The sequence below is a fragment of the Chiloscyllium plagiosum genome, unplaced genomic scaffold, assembly GCF_037043375.1.
Source record: "Chiloscyllium plagiosum isolate Xiang-an unplaced genomic scaffold, Cpla_swu_hap1 HiC_scaffold_22, whole genome shotgun sequence".
Classification (NCBI taxonomy): domain Eukaryota; kingdom Metazoa; phylum Chordata; class Chondrichthyes; order Orectolobiformes; family Hemiscylliidae; genus Chiloscyllium; species Chiloscyllium plagiosum.
In genome coordinates this window covers 28970087-28991569 of record NW_028270160.1, presented here as the reverse complement: position 1 = coordinate 28991569, position 21483 = coordinate 28970087, and the positions used below count along the sequence as shown (strand labels likewise).

Sequence of the window (21483 nt, the reverse complement as noted above, 5' to 3'; positions counted from 1 at the left end):
TTTTATTTCTATCATGTGAATTTTTCCAATATTATAATGTTACTCCATAGATAAGGTATAACCTGACAAATTCCAGGGTCAGAACTGTTTTACAGTGCTATCAAGTACAAGGTGATGGGAATGCTCCTGAGATGTCCCTTAGAGATGGAAAGGCTTTGCAATACTCTCCTCCTTCTCCTCAGTTCCACTTAGTGTCAGCAATTCTGGTGAATACCTTCTCTGGAGGTTTTACCACATTACATCCTGTCTCCAGTTGTTCTTCAGCTCCAACTCTTCTATCAATGCCCATCCCATTAGTGCAGTCTTTTGCCACACCAGTTGCAATATGATGTTTCCATTCAAGTCTGTGAAAAAAAGACCTTGAGCTTCCTGTTGCCTGCCATTTCAACAAACCACCATGTTCTTTGGTCAAAATGTCACCTTAGGCCTGCTGCAGTGCTCCATTGAGACTCAGTACAAGTTGGAAGGACGGGATCTCATTTTCCAATTGGGGACCTTACAGGCTTTAGGACCCGACATCAAGTTCAAACATTTTAGAGCCTGAACACACCCTTCCAAGTCCTTCACCCATCCCCCAACTCCAGTCCCTGACATGACATGGATGGCTTTCACAACAACTAAACTGCCAGCCCATTTTCACTGATTTATAGTCCCTATTATCACTTATCTAGCTTGTTTTGTTCTATGATATACTTTTAACAATCCTTTTTTTTCTCTCTCTCTCTCTCTGGGTTCTGTCTACATCTATCAGCTTATTTCTTTCCATACCCTCCTCACCTCAAACTCATTGTCATCAAGTACTTTTTTTCCCAGATGCTATCATTTCTGTACAAGGGTTTTTATATTTGAAATGTTAACTCTACTTTCTCTCCACAGATGCTGCCAGACTTGCTGAGTTTCTCCAACAATTTCTGATTTTGTTTCAGAGTTTCAGCAGCTGTAATTCTTTGTATTATGATATAGTAAATGCTAGTCCAGCTAGCGATGCCCATATTCCACAAATGAATTAAGTAAAAAATCTCAAATAACTGACAGCTTAACTTCGGCAAATAGCTCATTAAGAATTAGTCACTAAGCTACAGAACAAACGTTTTCCCTTGACAGGTCAGGAACTCTTCATGCCACTTACATCCAAAAGCCTGGATCACATCTTTACAACATTCGCTTCATAAAACTATATTGATTAAAATTATTTATGACATTCCAGGGTTATATATAAAGATGGTAAACTGACCCTCCACATATTTATAAACTTGTACCTTCAAGATTGAAATAAATTTAAATGTAAATGCTTCCAAAATTAGAATTCTATAAGATGAAGTGTAAAACATATTAATTGTAGGCTTCTCTGCTTTAGGCTTGGTGAGAGTTTGTGTTGTAGGACTGCTGCCTGGATTTCTAATGGCATGCTATCTCTTCAAGGACTACAGGGTTTTAGTTGATGAAAATCAATCCCCAATAGAGTTGTCCATTTCTGTGGGTTAGTTCCAATTGAATAGGTACCATCCTATGGGTCAACTGATATATAAACAATTGCTGCAGCAACACTTTCATTAGAATGTGTAACATGAGGAAAATGTGAAATCGTTACTTATCTGATATTTTCAAAGATTCCTGAATGCTGATAGAGTATAAACTTAGCTCTGTGCCTTCCTCTCTCAGGGTAAAGCCTACCACATTCTCATAGTGACTCCGTGGTATCATTGTCCATTAAGTTGTGTGTTAAGTACACTTGGCAGTTGTTTTGACAACAGAGGAGAAACATAAAGCAATTAGATTTCAAGCACATATGATTCTTCAAGTGCACACACTTGCTGTTTGCTTTTTCAGCTATTGGGAATATGGGACAACTGACAGTTCACTGTGGTTTGACCAGCTTGTCAAATAGTTAACGAGTGGGAACTTTATATTACATGTTTATGAACAGAACTTTGGTCAAAGACTTAACGTCCAAAATAAGAGTCAAAGTGTAACAGCTGTATTATCTCTTACTTTCCCATGACAAAACCCAGTTATCCAAATATTAAATACAAGCAAAACAAACACAAGTTAACCAGGCATTTAATGTGGTACTACTATTTATCTGAATTTGATTTAATTCAAGATTCTCCCCGATATCTCCAGATCATCACTTGTATGTGAAAAGTGATATTGACCATGCCTTTTAGCGTGTGTTTCTGGTTAATTTCGCTCTCCTGACATCAATTTGTTACTATCACAGTGGCTGCTCTGAATCTTGGACCGCAGTGACAAAGACATTTGGAAGTCTGAACTGGATGGAATAATTCCTGGTGGTTTGGAGATGTGTAATTTTGGTATTTTAATGAGAGCATGAAATATCATCCCTGGCAGAGCCAGTAGGCAGATTCATCTGCCAATTGTCTTGCATTTTCTAATAATATTGGAGCGCAGTATCTGGTGTGTACAGGTGAGTACATTCCCAGTACTTCCGTACAACTTACTGGAAAAGGTTACGTTTGCATTTGAAGACAGCCAAAGAGGATGGGCAATTTGACGTTGAATCTTCAGTGTACCTTTTAAAAGCACTTATACGCTATAAGCATTGAAGCTGAATTCCACAATCAAAACGGGACCGCTGATTTCTGTGGCCTTGATGCTGTCACTCTACCTGATGTCACACAGCACAGGAATTCATTTCAATTCACGGAAAGCAAACCATGTGATTGTGTTCTTTTGATGTAGGCCTCATTCATTTCTGGTCAAATACCTAATCTGAAGAAGTAAAGTTCTTTTCAGGATAAATTTATAAAGTGCCAAGCTGATTCGAGTTATATGGGTAACATTTGAATTCAGGAAGAAAGTTAAACTGAATCAGACTGAGGCACTTACTTGAGCCATTGCAACACCTTAAAAATTGAGCTGAATTAGTTAACTCTATGACCCAAACAAAAGCAATTTTAAAAAAATATGTTCTTGCAATGTGATTTATGATGGCAAGACCACATTTGGTGACCTAATGTGGCATGAACCTAAAAATATAGTTTGCTTCCTATAAAATGAAATATGAACAATTAGCAAATGATGCACCAATAGTATGTCTGTGAAAAACTTCATAAAAATGACAGGCTGTTGGTGTCTTTCATTAAAAAAAAAATTAGTGAAGCATTTCCAAATAAGCAGTACATTTCTTATGAGCAAATCAATTTTCTTTGAAAATTCTTCAAACTACCAGAGTAGCCCAGGGCCTTCCTCTCTAAACCTTGTACTTGAAGAAACGTCCTTCCCAAACCCCAGCATTGGAGAAGCGTTCTCATTATTTTCTCAAGTTGGAAGGAGTTGATTTTAACTTTGTGGAATTTGTGGCTGGGGCAACAGGGTGTTCTGCTGTTGGTTTTTCCTGCTTAGAAATTGGTCAGCCTATCAATCATATTGACCTGTGGATGGGAAAGTGAGTAACAAAACAGGCTAAAGTAATATCTCAAGTTGAAATCGGTGAGCTATCTGGGTCCCTCAGATTTTCAGGGATTTGTTCCCTCTCCCTGTTACTATGCTCTCCTCTTCCCGTCTCATCTCTCAGTCCAGGGACATTGCATGTATTCTAAATATGCTTTATCAACATCCAGCTCTATCTCTCCTCTGAAACCTGAATAATTAATGGATTACTTCGAGTCATAAAGTGGGAGGAGTGACAGCGAGGACCAGAGGCCTGATGGAAAGGCCAGCGTAGAGTTTTAAAACTTAGCTCGGGAGTTCAGCGTTCTTCATTTTCTTGGCAGCAGTTGCAGTGGGAGGAGCAACAGCGAGGACCAGAGGCTCAATGGGAAGGTAGGAGTAAAGTTTCAAAATTTACCTCATGTATAGGCAGAGTGCATGCTGAGCAGGAGCAGACACTGGACTGCTGGGTAAGTTAGGCTTTATATTTGTCGGTTGCTTTACCCGAAACACGACTTGGGTAGTGTCTCCCACCTACCTCCTCCTCTAACCAAAAAAAGAGGTTCTGAGTGCCGGATTGATAAGGTGACTAGTCTTTTTTTTCTCTCTTTTAGTTTTCAGTAGGCTTGTTGAGAATTGAGAATAATGGGAATGGCTGTTAGGACAGTTGAATCTTCCTCCTGCAGAATGTGCGAGGTAAGGGTCATCACTAGTATCGCTGCTGACTTCATCTGTGGGAAGTGCACCCAACTCCAACTCCTTGAAAACAGCGTTAGGGAACTGGAGGTGGAGCTGGATGAACTTCGGATCATTCGGGAGGCAAAGGGGGTTATTGCGAGGAGTTATAGTGAGGTAGTCACACCTCAGGTTAAAGAAGGAGGTCAATGGGCTACCGTCAGGGGACGGAAAGGGAACTGGCAGGCAGTGCAGGGATCTCCTGTGGCCATTCCCCTCAACAACAAGCATACCGTTTTGTTAGGGGGGAACGACTTACCAAGGGTAAGCAATGGGGCACAGGTCTCTGACACAGACTCTCTCCCTGTTACTCAAAAGGGAAGAGGGACGAGGAGTAGAGCATTAGTCATTCGGAACTCCATCGTTAGGCGACAAACAGGAGGGTCTGTGAGAACGAGAGAAACTCACGGTTGGTGTGTTGTCCCCCAGGTGCCAGGGTTTGTGATGTCTCTGATTGTGTTTTTGGGATCCTTGCAGGGGAGGGGGAGCAAACCCAAGTCATGGTCCATATAAGCACTAACAACACAGATAGGAAGAGAGATGGGGATTTAAGGCAGAATTTAAGGGAGCTGGGGTGGAAGCTTAGAGCTAGGACAAACAGAGTTCTTATCTGTGGTTTGTTGGCCATGCCACTTGCTAGCGAGGTGAGGAATAGGAAGAGAGAGGAGTTGAACATGTGGCGACAGGGATGTTGCAGGAGGGAAAGTTTTGGATTCCTGGATAATTGGGGCTTTTTCTCTACAAACAGGATGGTTTTCACCTGAACCAGAGGGGTATCAATATTCTTGGGAGGGGGGGCAAAATTTGTTCATGCTCTTAGGGTGGGTTTAAAGTAATCCAGCGGGAGGTGGAAACCTAAATTGTAGCTCGAGTATAGAGAAGGTTGAGAGTAGTGAGGTCTGAAATAAGGTTTCAGGGTCGCAAGAGGGCACTGGCAAGGAAAAAGTTAGTTTGGCATGTGTCTATTTCAAGGCCAGGAGCATTCAGAATAAGGTGGGTGAATTTGCAGCATGGGTCAGTACCTGGGATTTCTGTGTTGTGTCCATTTCAGAGACTGGCGAGAGCAGGGACAGGAATGGCTGATGCAGGTTCCAGGATTTAGATGTTTCAGTAAGGACGGAGATGATGGTAAAAGAGATGGGGGTGTGGCATTGTTAGTCATGGACTGTATTACGGCTGCAGAAAGGACGTTTGAGGACACATCAAATGAGGTAGTATGGGCTGAGATTAGAAACAGGAAAGGAGTTTTCTATAGGTCTCCAAATAGTTCCAGAGATTTCGAGGAAAGGATAGCAAAGATGATTCTCGATAGAAGCAAGTGTGACAGGGTAGTTCTTATGGGGGTCTTCAACTTCCTAAATATTGACTGGGAATATGATCGTTGAAGAATTTTAGATGGGTCAGTTTTTGTCCATTATGTGCAGGAAGGTTTCCTGACACAGTGTGTAGGCAGGCCAACAAGAGGCAAGGCCACATTAGATTTGGTACTGGGTAGTGAACCTGGCCAGGTGTTAGATTTGGAGGTAGGTGAGCACTTTGGTGATAGTGACCACAATTCAGTTATGTTTACATTAGTGATGGAAAGGAATAGGTATACAATGGAGGGCAAGATCTACAGCTGGGGGCAAGGCAATTAGACAAGATTTAAGATGCATAGGATGGCGAAGGAAACTACAGGGATAGGCACAATAGAAATGTGGAGCATATTTGAGGAACAGCTACTGTGTGTCCTTGATAACTATGTACCTGTCAGATATGGAGGAAGTTGTCGAGCACAGGAGCTGTGATTTACTAAGGAAGTTGAATCTCTTGTCAAGAGGAAGAAGAAGTCTTATGTTCGGATGAGATATGAAGGCTCAGTTAGGGCAATTGGGAGTTACAAGGTGGCCAGGAAAGACTTAAAAAGAGAGCTAAGATGAGCGAGGAGGGAACATGAGAAGTTGTTGGCGGATAGGATCAGGGAAAACCCTAAAGTGTTCTATAGGTATATAAGGGATAAAAGAATGACTAGAATAAGATTAGGACCAATCAAGGACAGTAGTGGGAAGTTGTGCATGGAGTCAGAGGAGATAGAGGAAGGGCTAAATGAATGTTTTTCATCAGTATTCACACTGAAAATGACAATGTTGTCAAAGAGAATACTGAGAAACAGGCTACTAGACTAGATACAATTGAGGTTCACATGGAGGAGGTGTTAGAAATTCTGGAAAATGTGAAAATAGATAAATACCCTGGGCCAGATGGGATTGATCCAAAGATTGTCTGGGAAGCTAGGGAGAAAATTGCCAAGCCTTTGGTTTTGATCTTTATGTCATCATTGTCTACAGGAATAGTGCCAGGAGACTGGAGGATAGCAAATGGTTGTTCTCTTGTTCAAGAAAGGGAGTAGAGACAACCCTGGTAATTATAGATCAGTGAGCCATACTTCGATTGTGAGTAAAGTGTTGGAAAAGGGTATAAGGGATAGGATTTATAATCATCTCGATAGGAATAATTTTATTAGGGATAGTCAACATAGTTTTGTGAAGGATAGATCATGCCTCACAAACCTTACTGAGTTCTTTGAGAAAGTGACCAAACAGGCGGACGAGGGTAAAGCCATTGATGTGGTGTATATGGATTTCAGTAAGGTGTTTGATAAGGTTTCCCCACGATAGGCTACTGCACAAAATACAGAGGCATGGGATTGGGGGCAATTTAGCAGTTTGGATCAGAAATTGGCTAGCTGAAAGAAGAGGGTGGTGGTTGATGGGAAATGTTCAGTTACTAGTGATGTACTGCAAGGATCTGTTTTGGGTCCACTGTTGTTTGTCATTTTTATAAATGACCTGGATGAGGGCGAAGAAGGATGGGTTAGTAAATTTGCAGACAACATTAAGGTCAGTACAGTTGTGGATTGTGCCGAAGGATGTTATAGATAAACTGAAGAGCTGAGCTGAGAGATGGCAAATGGAGTTTAATGCAGAAAAGTGTCAGGTGATTCACTTTGGAAGGAGTAACGGGAATGCAGAGTACTGGGCAAATGGTAAGATTCTTGGTAGTGAATGTGAGCAGAGAGATCTCTGTCCACGAACTTGATCCCTCAAAGTTGTCACCCAGGTTGATAAGGTTGTTAAGAAGGCGTATGGTGTTAGCTTTTATTAGTGGAGGGATCAAGTTTCAGAACCATGAGGTCATGCTGCAGCTGTAGAAAACTCTGGTGGGACTGCACTTGGAATATTGTGTGCAATTCTGGTCACCATGTTCTAGGGAGGATGTGGAAGCTTTGGAAAGGGTTGGGAGGAGATTTACTAGCATGTTGCCTGGTATGGAGGGAAGGTCTTGCGAGGAAAGATTGAGGGACTTGAGGCTGTTTTCATTAGAGAAGAAAGTTGAGAGGTGACTTAATTGAGACATTTAAGCTAATCAGAGGATTAGATAGGGTCGACAGTGAGAACCCTTTTCCGTAGAAGTTGATGACTAGCATGAGGTGGCATAACTTTAAATTGAGGGGTGATAGATGTAGGACAGATGCAGAGGTAGTTTCTTTACTCAGAGAGTAATAGGGGTATGGAACACACTGCCTGCAACAGTTGTAGACTCGCCAACTTTAAGGGCATTTAAATGGTCATTGGTAAGCATATGGATGAGAATGGAATAATATAGCTTAGATGGGCTCCAGTCTGGTTTCACAGGGCGGCATAGCATTGAGGGCTGAAGGGCCTGTACTATACTGTAATGTTCTAAGTTCTATAAATCTAATTGCATTTGCCAGCACTTGGCCCATATCCCTCTAAACCCTTCCTATTCATATACTCATTCAGATGTCTTTTAAGTGTTGTAATTGTACCAGCCTCCACAACTCCCTCTGGCAGCTCATTCCGTACATGCACCACCGTCTATGCCCCTTAGGTCCCTTTTAAATCTTTCCCCCCTTACCTTAAATCTATGCCCTCTAGCTTTGGACTCCCCCTACCCAGGGAAAATACTTTGTCTATTTACTCTATCCATGCCCCTCATGATCTTATAAACCTCTATAAAGTCACCCTTCAGCCTCCGATGCTCCAGGGAAAACAGCCCCAGCCTGTTCAGCCTCTCTCTATAGGTCAAACCCTCTAACCCTGGCAACTTTCTTGTAAATCTTTTCTGAACCCTTTCAAGTTTCACAACATCCTTCCTACTTGTTTAATACCCATTCTTAGCAGCACCACTATTTCATCCACTTAAACACTATGGTGACCAAAGCCACGGGAAAAGATTTTCCATCCCTGAAGCAATGAGAATAACGGTGTGTGTGTTTTATTTCACGCATGGATTGAGAGTGACACTGGTTGTCTGTCTCTAATTGTCGTCAAGATGTTGATGAGTTGCCTTCTTGAGCCGCTACTATCCATTTGCTGTATGGACACTCACAATATTGGTGGAAAGGGATCTTCAGGATTTTTACCCAGTGACACTGAAGGAATGGTACATATTTCTAAATGTGGCAGGGAACTGGTGAGTGGTGGTGTTCCCATATATCTGCTGCCCTTCTCCTTCAAGATACAAGTGATCATAGGCTTAGCAACTACTGCCAAGGGAACCTTGGTGAATTTCTATTGTCCGTCTTGTAGAAAGTATATACTGCTACTATTCAGAATCAGATGGCGTGACTGAATGTTTGTGGATGTGGTGCCAATCAAGCAGGTTGCTTTGTCCTGGACTCGGCCAAGCTTCTTGAGTGTTGTTGGGGCTGCACTCATCCAGACAATTGGGAAATGTTCCCTTCATACTCCTGACTTGTGCTTTATATATAGTGGACAGGCTTTGGCAAGTCAGGAGGTGAGATACTTGCTACAAGTTTCCTAGCCTCTGACCTGCTCTTGTGGCAAAAATAGTTGTATGACTAGTCCAGTTCAGGGCCTGGCCAGTGGTAACCCCTGGGATGTTGATAGTAGTGATTCAGTGATGGTAATGCATTAACTGTCGAGAGGCGATTGTTAGATTCTATCTCGATCGTGATGTTCATTGCTTGGTATTTGTGTGGCGCAAATGATACTTGCCACTTGGCAGCTCAAGCCCGGATATTGTCCAGGTCTTGCTGCATTTGGGCATGGACTGCTTCAATATCCCAGTGCTGAATCATATTGCAGGAACCACATCATGCTTCCTCCCTGTGCATGCACAATGTATCCTTTGTGTATAATGTCATCCAATTTTTATAAAATAGTGTTGCTGATCTGGATTACGTACATGCAGTTGTCCATGGATGCAGGTATCAACAAATACTGCTGAAACTCAAACCCTCTCTGCCTTTTTAAACCAGCGTAAAAGATCTCAATATTCTATTTGAGTAAGAACAAGACACTTCCTTTGATTGCCTGGCAAATATTTTCCCTCTAACCAGCACCATTTAACCCTGATCATTTTAACAGATGAGACCTCAAGCATATAGAAAATGTTTGCAATTGGAGCATTAACCAGGAATTGACTCATTGAGAATGTTGTATTGTTGTGTAGATCATGTGGCAATACAATATCCTCTGCATTCATTTATCAATTTGCTTCCTTCAAAACTTGGCCTCCAGTTGCAAACATAAATGTAGAAATTTTGGAACAGATGAACTCTCAAGTTACCCCAGCTTTTTGTCAACACCTGCTTCTGAGTAAATGACAAGGGAAGCACCCAAAATTGTCAAAGAAACATCTGGGAACAAAGAGATAGCTGTAAGTGGGGACTTTTCAGGCTGGAAAAGGCTTGCAGATAAGGTTCCTCAGTGTCTGTCTCAGGATCCTTGACATTTTTAATCCATTAATGACTTGGATGGAATTATATTGAGCAATGTTTTCAACTTTGCAGATCATAAAGTAGGACTCAAGCCAAATAATGAACAACAGGATAGATTAAGACAGATTTAGAATACTAAGAGAGCTTGTAGCAGATGCAATTTCATGTGGGGAAGTGTTAAATAGTTAGTGTGGATCCAAGTATCTGAGAATTGGAATACCTGATAAATAGAAGAATGGTGCAGTGCACTTATCGGGAATGAGATGAAATGGTTATAGTTAATAAACCTGGAAAAACAACAACAAAGTGCTTAGTTGCATTTTAAAAAGGGTAACATGTTCCACTAGCAAAATAATAGAGTACAAATCAATAATATTATTGTATTGTGCATCGGTCATTTAATGTACTAGCAAAGTACTAGTCAGTTACTCATAAGAAATAAAGACATTTATCTGCTTCAGGTGTTGTGGGAAAATAATGATTTTAGATATTAGGAATTACATTGATTTATTTGAATCTTTCTAATTTTACTTCTTGTTTAATGCAGTAACAACAAAAAAGGAAAACTTTTATTATGAATTGCATTTAGATAAAGTTCTAGCTTTTTAAGTATTTGTGATGTGTGACTTATTGCAAATTTGTTACTCATACAGGGACGAAAAAAGGGCAGCTTAGTAATCAGTCATGGCTGATTCACCTGCTCTCAAAAATATGCTTTAAAGTTTAGAATTAAAAGATGTATCATTTTTCTTCAGACTCAGACATGTTAAGGTGTCTGTCAGATGTCAAATCAGGTTCACTTAGTGGTCATGTAGTTATATGCAGTATTAAGTTTACAACAAGGATACCTACATTAATTTACCAGTCTCCAACAATATTTGTACTTGAATTTCCAAAGAATTGCATAATTCCAGGGTCATCAGATGGAAATCCTTATTAATGAACCACATTTTCAAATAGTCCTAGTAACTGTATACATATATTTAGGTTATGCCATGCTCAACTAAAAAAACACATAAATAGAGGAAAGGAAAATGCAAGTTTTTTTTTAATGCTTTGTAGGACTTTCTAAGCAAATGTTTTATATGACTTTAAACTAATGACATTTTTTTGTCATCATTATCATTTAACAGATGTGCATCAATGAGTATTTCTCCATTCTTACTCCCAACAATTTTTGTGCTCACCGCAAAGGGAGAGTATCATCCAGATACAACAGAATAAAATGACAAATGTTGGAAATTTACAGGGAAAGTAAAATGCAGATCTTATAACGGAATAACATCAGAATCTGTAAAGAGAAAAACCTGTAGTTCATTTGCCTGCAGACAATTGCCTTGATTCCAGGGACCAAAAAAAAACAGCATTCTTTTATTTGAACTTCCAAATAATGCCTGATTCTCCATATAATTTTAGCATTTTTATTGAATTTTGAATGCAATATCAGAGACAGGAAAGTAAAACACTGTCTAACTTTAGCACATCAGTGTGACCCAAACCTCCAGAAAAGTAAGCACGCTAGTGCACTTGTGGCCAGATGCATCTGATGGTAAATTAATGGAATCTTTGTACTTTGAGCCCGTGCCTAACAGGAACTAGGTGGGGATTAGCACCAAGTTTAGTTCACATAGAATCTGAACCTCCCACAGAAAGAAGGTTCTTGTGTCCCATAGGACTGGACAGGGTTCAAACTCAGAACCAAGAGATAAGAGGTCAGTGTGCTAATCCTACCTGACAGGCAATCTGCTGAACTCACAAGCTAGATCCTGCTTGGAAAATTGGTCTTTTCATAAACACATTGATTGCAGTCATTCAATATGTAAAAATGTTTTTGAACCTACTCAAACCTATTCTACACACTATCTTGAATAAAGAAGAAACAAGGTCATGAGAGTCTTTTTTGTAAAATTAACCTGGAGACATTAAAATGTTCTAGTTCTGAAATAGTTCCTTTCAGTTTTGTGAAGTTTTACCTTAAGGCACATGCCTAGGCATACAGGCCAAGATATGTGTAGACAGCAAGACAGGTTCTTTCCTGTTAATCGCTGCCGTTGGGAATACACACCTTTACTAACATAAAGATTCTTTGTATACTGGAAAGATACTTGCAGCGCTGAAACATCAATCAAGACAAATTGTTTATGACAGCAGTTTGACCTTTTAAATACCTTACTAAGTTCTTTGTTTAACTCTCAATACATATTATTTTAACAGTAAAAAGGATTTTGTAACACAATTATTATAAGAATTCATCCTTCAGGCCCATGAGAACACTTTAAATAAGAAGAATGTTATTTTGTAACTTTTATAAACATTGATCTTTTACTGATAATTTAATATACTTTCAAATGCAGTGCCAAAATCACAAATGCAGCTATTGCCATTTTCAGCTACCTATAAAAACATTTGACGCCAGTGAGATCAGACTGTAGTGTCCTCAGACATGCCACAACCTGCATTTTGTTCGAGTCCTACAGTCACCATCTCCTGTTTAATCCAGTTGTTTCATACTTACATAAGTAACAAAAATATCTAAAACACCAAATTCATGAATTTACGCTGGACTTACCTTAATCATCAGCCATCATTTCCAAACTGAACCAATGTTCTACACATATTTAGCATAACTTCCTTCCTTTTGTATGGTTTGCGCCTACTAATAATGCCCAGGATGCCATTACTTTATTAAAAACTCTATCAATTGGTCATCCAACTTCAACAATTTGTGTGCATACAGGTCTAGGTCACTCTGCCCCTGCTCCCTCTTTCGAATAGTACCACTTATTTTATATTGTCTTTCTTCATTCTTCCTACTTAAATAAATAACTTGCAACTTCCCTGCATTAATTTTCACCTGCCATTTCATCAACCTAATTTCTTTTACAGTTCCATGCTATCCCCTTCACAGTTCACAATTGTCCCAAGTTTCAAGTCATTTGCAGATTTTGAAGACGAGTGCCGGTCTAACTCAGCAACATAGATCAGGAGCAGCAGGAATCATTACATTGACCCCTTGGGACCTTCACTATAGACCTTCCTCCAGTCTGTAAGACAACTGATTGCCATGGCTCACTGATTCCTGTTGCTTGACCAATACTGCATTTATGTTGTTAATGTCACTTTATTCCATGAGCTTCAATATTGTGCACAAGTCAGTTGTGCAGGGAAACAGATCCATCTCCTCGGGAACTTAAATTGTAGTAGTAGTCAGCTGGGACAGATTCAGGGCCCAGGGATATGACAACAATTATAATCCACTTCCTTCATGTTGCAGTTGCAGCAGATTGTGCTAGACTTCTAGCCTTCTTTCAAGAGCACTGCACCAGTGTAAAACGTCATTGATTTCCTACAGTGCAGAAAGACACCATTGAGTCTGCACCGGCCCTCCAAAGAGCATCCTTCCCTAACCCAAACCCCCACCCTAACCCTGTAACCCCACATTTACCATGGCTAATCCACCTAGCCTGTAGATCCCTGAACACTACAGTGCAATTTAGCATGGCCAATCTGCCTAACCTGCACATTTCTGTACTGTGGGAGGAAGCCGGCTAAACCCATGCAGACACAGAGAAAATGTGGGAGTTAATGCCTGGTTGTCCAGCATCTAGCAGCTGCCCCCTGCCATAAACCATAGTCTATGAGAGGAGAGCTACCTTAGACACATGACCCTTTGGTAGACCTAGGCTGATGTTGCAGATGTAGCAGAATAGGTATGGAAATGACACATGTAAACACCTACAGAATCATAGTTTTAGGAAAGAGAATGTGGTCTCGTGCTGTTTGTGAATTTCATTGTAATAATTTAGAATGTGCACTGATATTGCACATTTTTTATTCATGGAGTTTAGGATTGTAAGGTTTGAGGTGCTAACCTATTAATTCATAACCATTGCTGAATCCCCCACCATCAACATCCTGTGTGCTGTGTCCTCCACAATCTCATTCGACAAAGTGGGAATGCCTTGGGAGAGGAAAAGGTACATGAGTGCAAGGTGACCTTTGATCTGGAAGGGGAAGGTGAGTATCCTGAGACATGTTAAGAGGTCACTCACAGAGAAAAAAAACAGGGCAATGGCCTGATGAGGCAGCCTGGTGCATAATAGTCTTACAGCAAACCAAATCAGTGGGTGACTGAGTTATTTGAATATGTTTGTTTTCATGTTGGGTTTTGGGAAACCAGTTGGCTTGGGAGCCATTATTTTCTCTGAAAGGCATAACTTATTGATTGAGAACCTTTTAATTTTGCATTGATGTTTAAGGGAAGGATGCTTTTAAAATTTCAATAAGTTGATAAGGTAATCATTTACAAGTGTCAAATAATAAATGAGGGTAAAAATATAGTATGAGTGAAAGCTAGGCTAATAAATATAAAAACAGACATTTAGCATTTCTATAAATATTTTAAAAGGAGATCAATTAACAGAGTGAGAATCAATATTGATAATTGGGAAAAAAGGAGACAATACATTAAAAAACAGATATTTTACATCAGTCCTCAATATTGAGGATAAAGGCAATGCATCAGAAATGGCTATAAATCAGGAAATGAAAGGGGTAGGAAGAGCTCGGGAAAATCACAACCAGAGAGAAATGACACAGTGAATTGATGAAGTGCTTGAGTTGTGATGGATTTCTTGTGTGGGCAAAGGTATGGCAAATGGAGTATAATGTGGGAAAACGTGAAATTGTCCATTTTCTCAGGAAGAACAAAAATAATTATCTAAGTGACGAGAGATGCAGAGCTTGTTCATGCAGAAGGATCTAAGTGTTCTTGTGCATGAGTTACTGAGCACCAGGGCACCGGTCCAGTATGTTGAGATGAAACTTCTGGATTGCCTGGTTGGCACTCCTCCTTCCTGTGGGTGCCTGTCTCCTTGAGGTGAAGAGGCACCTGGCATGAGGTGGAGGTATCTCACTCCCCTCGCATCCTGCCATTAATCCGGTGCAGATCTGAGCACAAATCCAGTGATAGTTCAGAACCTGGGTGTCCAAGGTGGCTGCAGCCTTTTCATGGAACCAGCCATGCACTCACATGTCAGAAGATTGACAGTAGACTGAAAATTGGACAGCCTTATCCATTTTACGCTTCAGGCCTCTGGTATCTCTGCTTGACGAACCCCTCCCTGTCTCTACATCTTCAACATGTCTCCTCTGGCTGAGTACAGAGGCCTATCATCTGCATTGGGCTCATCAGGTGCCTGGTTTCAGCAGGCCACTGGGTGTCAGAGACCTTAGGTATGTCTTCCTCCACTGACTGTAGATTCTTGTTGGTGGGTGATGTCCTCTTTGACCCTGAGGCTATTCTAGAGAATGGATCCATTGACGAGACTGTTCCCATGCTGGTGGAAGGTAGAGGTGAGCTCTGAGGTAGAGGTGGGTGTGCTAGTGATAATGGTGTAATGATGTAGTAGCTTGTCCATTGTTCTCTTCTCGTGGCCACTTGTTCCTGTAATGCAGAAGAGAAAGAATTAATTGATGAAGATGTCCAGCCCCCTGCAGACATCCATGTGCAAGACTGCCTGCAAATCGGAGAACAGCAAACTGCAGCTTCTCATGACATTCTTGTGTCTGCAATGATGTAGGAGCACTCTGCAACCAACACTCTGCATGAGATGCAGTTCTGAACATGCAGCACCCTTCCTGTTGTGGGCGATCTGTTCTGCAAACAGAGAAGGAGAAGGGTTGAATGTGGTTGCAAAGAGTGCATTTGTGCTTTGTGACATGCAAAGCTACGCAGGCACCTGAGCCCTATAGGATCAGGAGGAGCAGTGGCCGGGAAGCACTAGAACATTAACAGCGTGAGGAGACCTGTTCTTTGTTCTTTCAGGACACTTCACCTCTGTGGTGCTAAGCTCTGCATGTAAACACTATATCTAAAGACCCTCCAGGTCGTCTGAGTGAAAGCCCAATGTGTGCCAGTTTGCAGTGAGTAGATGGTGTCACTTAGAGTCATAGTGATGTACAGCATGGAAACAGATCCTTCGGTCCAAATCGTCCATACCAACCAGATATCTGAACCTAATCTAGTCCCGTTTGCCAGCACTTGGCCCGTATCCCTCTAAACCCTTCCTATTCATATACCCATCCAGATGCCTTTTAAATGTTGCAATTGTACCAGCCTCCACCACTTCCTCTGGCAGCTCATTCCATAAATGTACCATCCTCTGCATGAAAAAGTTAGGTCTCTTTATAACTTTCCCCTCTCACCCTAAACCTATGCCGTTTTTCAGGACTCCCCCACCCAAGGCAAAGACTTTGTTTATTTATCCTATCCATGGCCCTCATGATTTTATAAACCTCTATGAGGTCACTCCTCAGCCTTCAACACTCCAGGGAAAACAGCCCCAGCCTATTCAGCCTCTCCCCACAGCTCAAATCTTCCAACCCTGGCAATACCTTGTAAATCTTTTCTGAATCCTTTCAAGTTTCGCAACATCCTTCCAATAGGAAAGAGACCAGAATTGCATGCAATATTCCAACAGTGGCCTAACCAACATCCTGTACAGCCGCAACATGACCTCCCAAATTCTATACTCAATGCTCTGACCATTAAAGGAAACCATACCAAATGCCTTTCTCACTATCCTATCTACATGCGACTCTACTTTCAAACAGCTATAAACCTGCACTCCAAAGTCTCTTTGTTCAGCAACACTCCCTCGGACCTAACCATTAAGTCCTGCTAAGATTTGCTTTCCCAAAATGCTGTACATCACATTTATTTAAATTAGACTCCATCAGCTATTCCTCAGCCCATTGGCCCATCTGATCAAGATCCTGTTGTAATCTGAGGTGACCTTCTTCGCTGTCCACTACACCTCCAATTTTGGTGTCAACTGCAAAATTACTAGCTACATCTCCTACGTTCATATCCAAATCATTTATATAAATGACAAAAAGACTTAGCCTTGCAGAGGTCATTCATGCTCTTCTCGCACTGAACCTAGGTCCTCTCATGTGGGCCACAGGCACTGGCCTATTCTGCCTTCTTATTTCAGGCCAAGTGGGTCTGATTGGAAAGGCTTCCTGCCTCTGTGCCTGGAGTACAGCATTCTTTCATGTATAGCCTGCACCAAAGTCTCTCGTGAGATGCTGCTGAACCTTGGGTCAGTTTCTCTCTGGTCTGAGACACTGTTGGGGTGGTGAGGGCAACTAAACAGGGTCCCAGGCTTGCTGTGAGTGAAGGCCCGACTGGGTGCCCATTAAACATAGTGTCTGATCCTTCAATTCTGGAGGTCCCCAATGAGGTTGAGACCTTCCACTCACATGACTCGGGAGACAACTCACATGCAGAAGTGGCGAGTTGAAAATTGTGGAGAAAGGGCATTGGGGTCCTGGTGAAAGTGATGACCTCTAACATGCCCAACATCATACTTCCAAAATGGATAATTGTATCCCATACATTTATTTGCAGTGTAAAAGTCTTGAGAAATAAGGAGTGAGTACAGTATTCTAACATCTTTGACATTCAGGTTTCATCTTGCCCAAATCTAGATCTTTTTAGATTACTTACAGTGTGGAAACAGGCCCTTCGGCCCAACAAGTCCACACCGACCCGCCAAAGCATAATCCACCCAGACCCATTCTCCTACATTTACCCCTTCACCTAACACTACGGGCAATTTAGCAAGGCCAATTCACCTAACCTGCACATTTTTGGATTGTGGGAGGAAACCGGAGCAAACCCACACAGACACGGGGAGAATGTGCTAACTCCACGCAGAGAGTCGCCTGAGGCGGGAATTGAACCCGGGTCTCTAGCGCTGTGAAGCAGCAGTGCTAACCACTGTGCTACCGTGCCGCCCACCCGCTCTCTTGTGGGTAACCAGATTCTAAGTAAAGTGAATTTGACTAACAGTAAGGTACAAACACACAAATCATTCTAATTGTGGACTACACCGCATTCAGCCAGATACAACACCGGAGAGCCACTGTGCCAAACAGAAAAATTCTCACGAGTCCATAAGTGACTGTTTTTCTGTTGAAGGGGTAAATGTATATCATTGGATGAGAATAAAGAAAGGTTGCTATTACTGACATTGAGTTGTTACTCAATGGCAACATTGAAAAAGATGTTCCATTCCCCAACACTGACATTCCTTATGTTTGTCGGCACAAGAGTTTGACAAAAATCTATTGCCAGGCGTATGCAATACCAAGGATAAAAGTAGATTATGGTCCTATTGCAGTTAAACATCTTTTTGTTGCTGAGAATTTGTTTCTGTTGCTTTTTCCTGGATGCATGTGGGGTTAGCTCCTCATTTCTGCCTCTTGTCACTGATACAACTTTGCGAGTTTTAACTGATACTGTAAAATTCCCTCTAAACAGGACATGTTGACATTTGATTTATACAGCAACTGCTGTTGAAATGAAGAATCTGTGTCACTTCCAATTATTTGCATGTAATAGTAGGATACTTTGGCTGTAATGCCATTATTTTGAATTTAGCAAATCCAACAACACAGTACAAGCAATGCTAAACGTCCCAACCAAATAGGCAATTCAAAGTGTTTTTAATTGCTTTGAAAGGTTAAGTTCAGCCATTGTTGTCAAAAGCATGGATCATGGTGGAATGTGACTATTTAAACTGATGTGTTCTTAACATTAAAAGAATATTTCGGTTTAATAAAGAGTAGCGATTGAAGCAGTCAGGCACATCCCAACAGCTTGCTCTTAAGCAACTTGAATGATTTGCCCCATCATTTGCTGGATTTTTCACTGTTCGTTTTAAAGAAATATTACTCAATTTTTTAGAGATGCTTGGCAGTTGGGTCAATTTAATTTGTGTTAATTAGTTGCTACATAAATGCATCAAACAACAACAATCACACTGTGAATGTAATTATTCGGTTGTGGATGTCCAATGAAAGTAAATTATTTTTTCTTGGATTTGGCTATCAAGTTAGAGAATTACAACAGCACAGGAGCTGGAGGCTAAATCTTTTTTTTTGCTCAGTGCCACTGTATTGAGTTTTTTGTGAGGCCAAGTGAGAATTCTCTTTGTATCTTATCAAACTTGGTTCATTAATTACCTGCTCTGTCTCTACGATGTCTTCTCAATCCAATTCTCTCCTCACCTTATGTAATTTCTGGAACAGCTTTCCATTTGATTGATGTCTGTGGAAAGACTGACATCTCAGGTGCTTGTGCCACTTTTAAAAGGCCACTGTGCACCGCAGGTAATTATTGGCAGTCTGGCGTTGCCTCTCACTGGCAATGTAATGACTCAGTGGTAACAAAGCCAGACTGCTCATATACGACAGTCTCTCACCCATAAAACCCCAGTCTGTCACTCTAGTGCCTGTTTAACCACCTGGACACACCTGTCCTTAGTTTACCTGTTTACCTGTCCTTAGATACATCCTGTCTAAACATCCCCTCTAAATCAACACTGCTCCATCCCCAAATGGAGATCCCCATCCTATCCAGTAGGGAAACTCACATCCAGGCAAACAATCAGACAAATACAAGCATGATTTGTTATTGGAGGCTAGCAAAAGGAGACGTAAGCAAAGCAAATAGAGTTAAAAATCACTCATCGCTAGGTTATAGTGCAAAGGTTTACTTGGAAGCACTAGCTTTTGGAGCGCCGCTCCTTCATCAGGTGGTTGTGGAGGTTAAGATCATACACACAGAATTTAGAGCCAAACGAGTCCAGTGTCATGGAGATATGATACCTGATGAAGGAGCGGCACTCTGAAAGCTAGTGCTTCCAAATAAACCTGTTAGACTATAACCTGGTGCTGTGTGATTTTAAACTTTGTCCACCCCAGTCCAACAACAGCACCCCCAAGTCAAAGGGAACAGAGTTTGTAGTTCTGACTAACTTCAACAAACTGCTCCAACTCTCCACTGCCTAGCGAGAAACTTACCTTGCTGCCCAACAGATGTATAAAAGATGCACATAGTTTGCTCCAACCATTGAGATAGGCATAGCTTAACTTCTCACGTGATTCTGCCACAATCGTGCCATAGCCCACATCATGCAGATCCCTAAAATATTCCACTCAATGGGTCAGGAGAGCAAATGAATGGATGGAAAGGAAACATTGGAAAGTTTGGTTTGTGAACGGGGAATTAATCCTGTTAGCCATGCATGCATCATCTACTTGCCCATCCATCACCATTCCAAATAAGGGGAGATGGAAACTACAAAGTGGAAGAAGGAGTGATGGAGTGAAGAGAGGAAAGGAAGCTAATGAAATGTCTGGCATTGAGGGAATGCAATTGAGGGTGAGGTGGCAGGAACAGCAGTGTAAACAATTACAAAGAACCTCACTTCACAAAACAAAAGGTAGAGTCAATCACATGGTTGTCTCAGCCAATCAGCACAGTGGCTCAGTGGTTAGCACTGCTGTCTTACAGCTCCAGGGACCCAGGTTCGATTCCTCCCTCTGGCAACTATCTGTGTGAAGTTTGTACGTTCTCCCTGTGACTGTACATGTTTCCTTCAGTTGCTCCAGTTTTTTCTGACTATCTAAAGATGTTCTGTTTCGGTGGATTGGCCAGGCTAAATTGCCCATACTGTCCAGGGAAGTACAGGTTATGTGGATTAGCCATGGGAAATGCAGGGTGACAGGTAGTTGGGACTGGATGGGATGCCCTGTGGAGGATTGGTGTGGACTTGATGGGCTGAATGACCTTCTTCCACACTGTAGGGATTCTAAGGTCACTCAATGTGAATTAGTATGCTTTACATATGCATGAAACCACAGTTAAAATCAGAAACCCAAAGTGGACATAAGTTCTTAAGAAAAACAGATTTTGGCAGCAATGTATTTGCCATATGGCAATAGTGTGCATCCATCTAAATTGCCTACGATATGAACTCTGCTTTTCATAAATGCCCTCTCCATGCGGTAATGCCCAGAAATAGTGTTTGCAAGTTTTTTTTTGAAATTATGTCCCAGATGAACTTTAGCCAACACAAGAATTTAGAAGTCGCCTTTCCAAGAGACAGTGGAGTTGGAAAATAATCAAAAAAGATTGAAACAAGCCAGTTGTCTTTCTGATGAGAGTGACATTTCAAGGTCAGTGAACGCATCTTCATTTATGTTATTAACAAGGGAGATCTGTTAAAAGAGGTCCACAGATCTGTTGCAGAAGAAATATTTTTATACCTTGTTATCTGTGCTTCTGATTATTTCTTCATAACATAACGAATTTAAACACAAATATTGTAAAATTGACCAGCTTTCAGGATTTAATTAGTGTGGGAAAATAGGTTTTATCTTTTTATAGTGAGAATACAGATACTTTCCTTCCAGCAACCTATATTAAGCCATCATTGTGTCATCCAATCACAAACAGTTTTCATCTGTTTTGCTTGGCACATTCTTTGTCCAAATGATGTTCACAGATTAATAAATACTAAAAAAAACTAAACATTGTAGTAGAACAGAATAACAAGTTTAGTCAGTTCAATTTTTTTCTTTTTGTTTTTCTGGACGTTCCCATTTTACTTAATCTCTTATAAAGACAGAAACCCATTCTGAGGTTTAATTTCTCTGCAACAGCTGTAAAATTGGAAAGGCCACAAGCCCAGGTCAGTCGTAAACTTTCCTTTTGGGGCCAATAGAAACACTTTGATCCTCCTGCCACCACAAGA

The 21483-nt window shown here is 41.1% G+C and overlaps 1 long non-coding RNA gene across 2 annotated transcripts in view; it reads left to right on the top strand.

Annotated features, from left to right (window-relative positions):
* LOC148145964 (uncharacterized) overlaps window positions 1-21483 on the top strand; it is a 252222-nt gene that overhangs the window by 43651 nt on the left and 187088 nt on the right. The gene's annotated exons all lie outside the window — the stretch shown is intronic.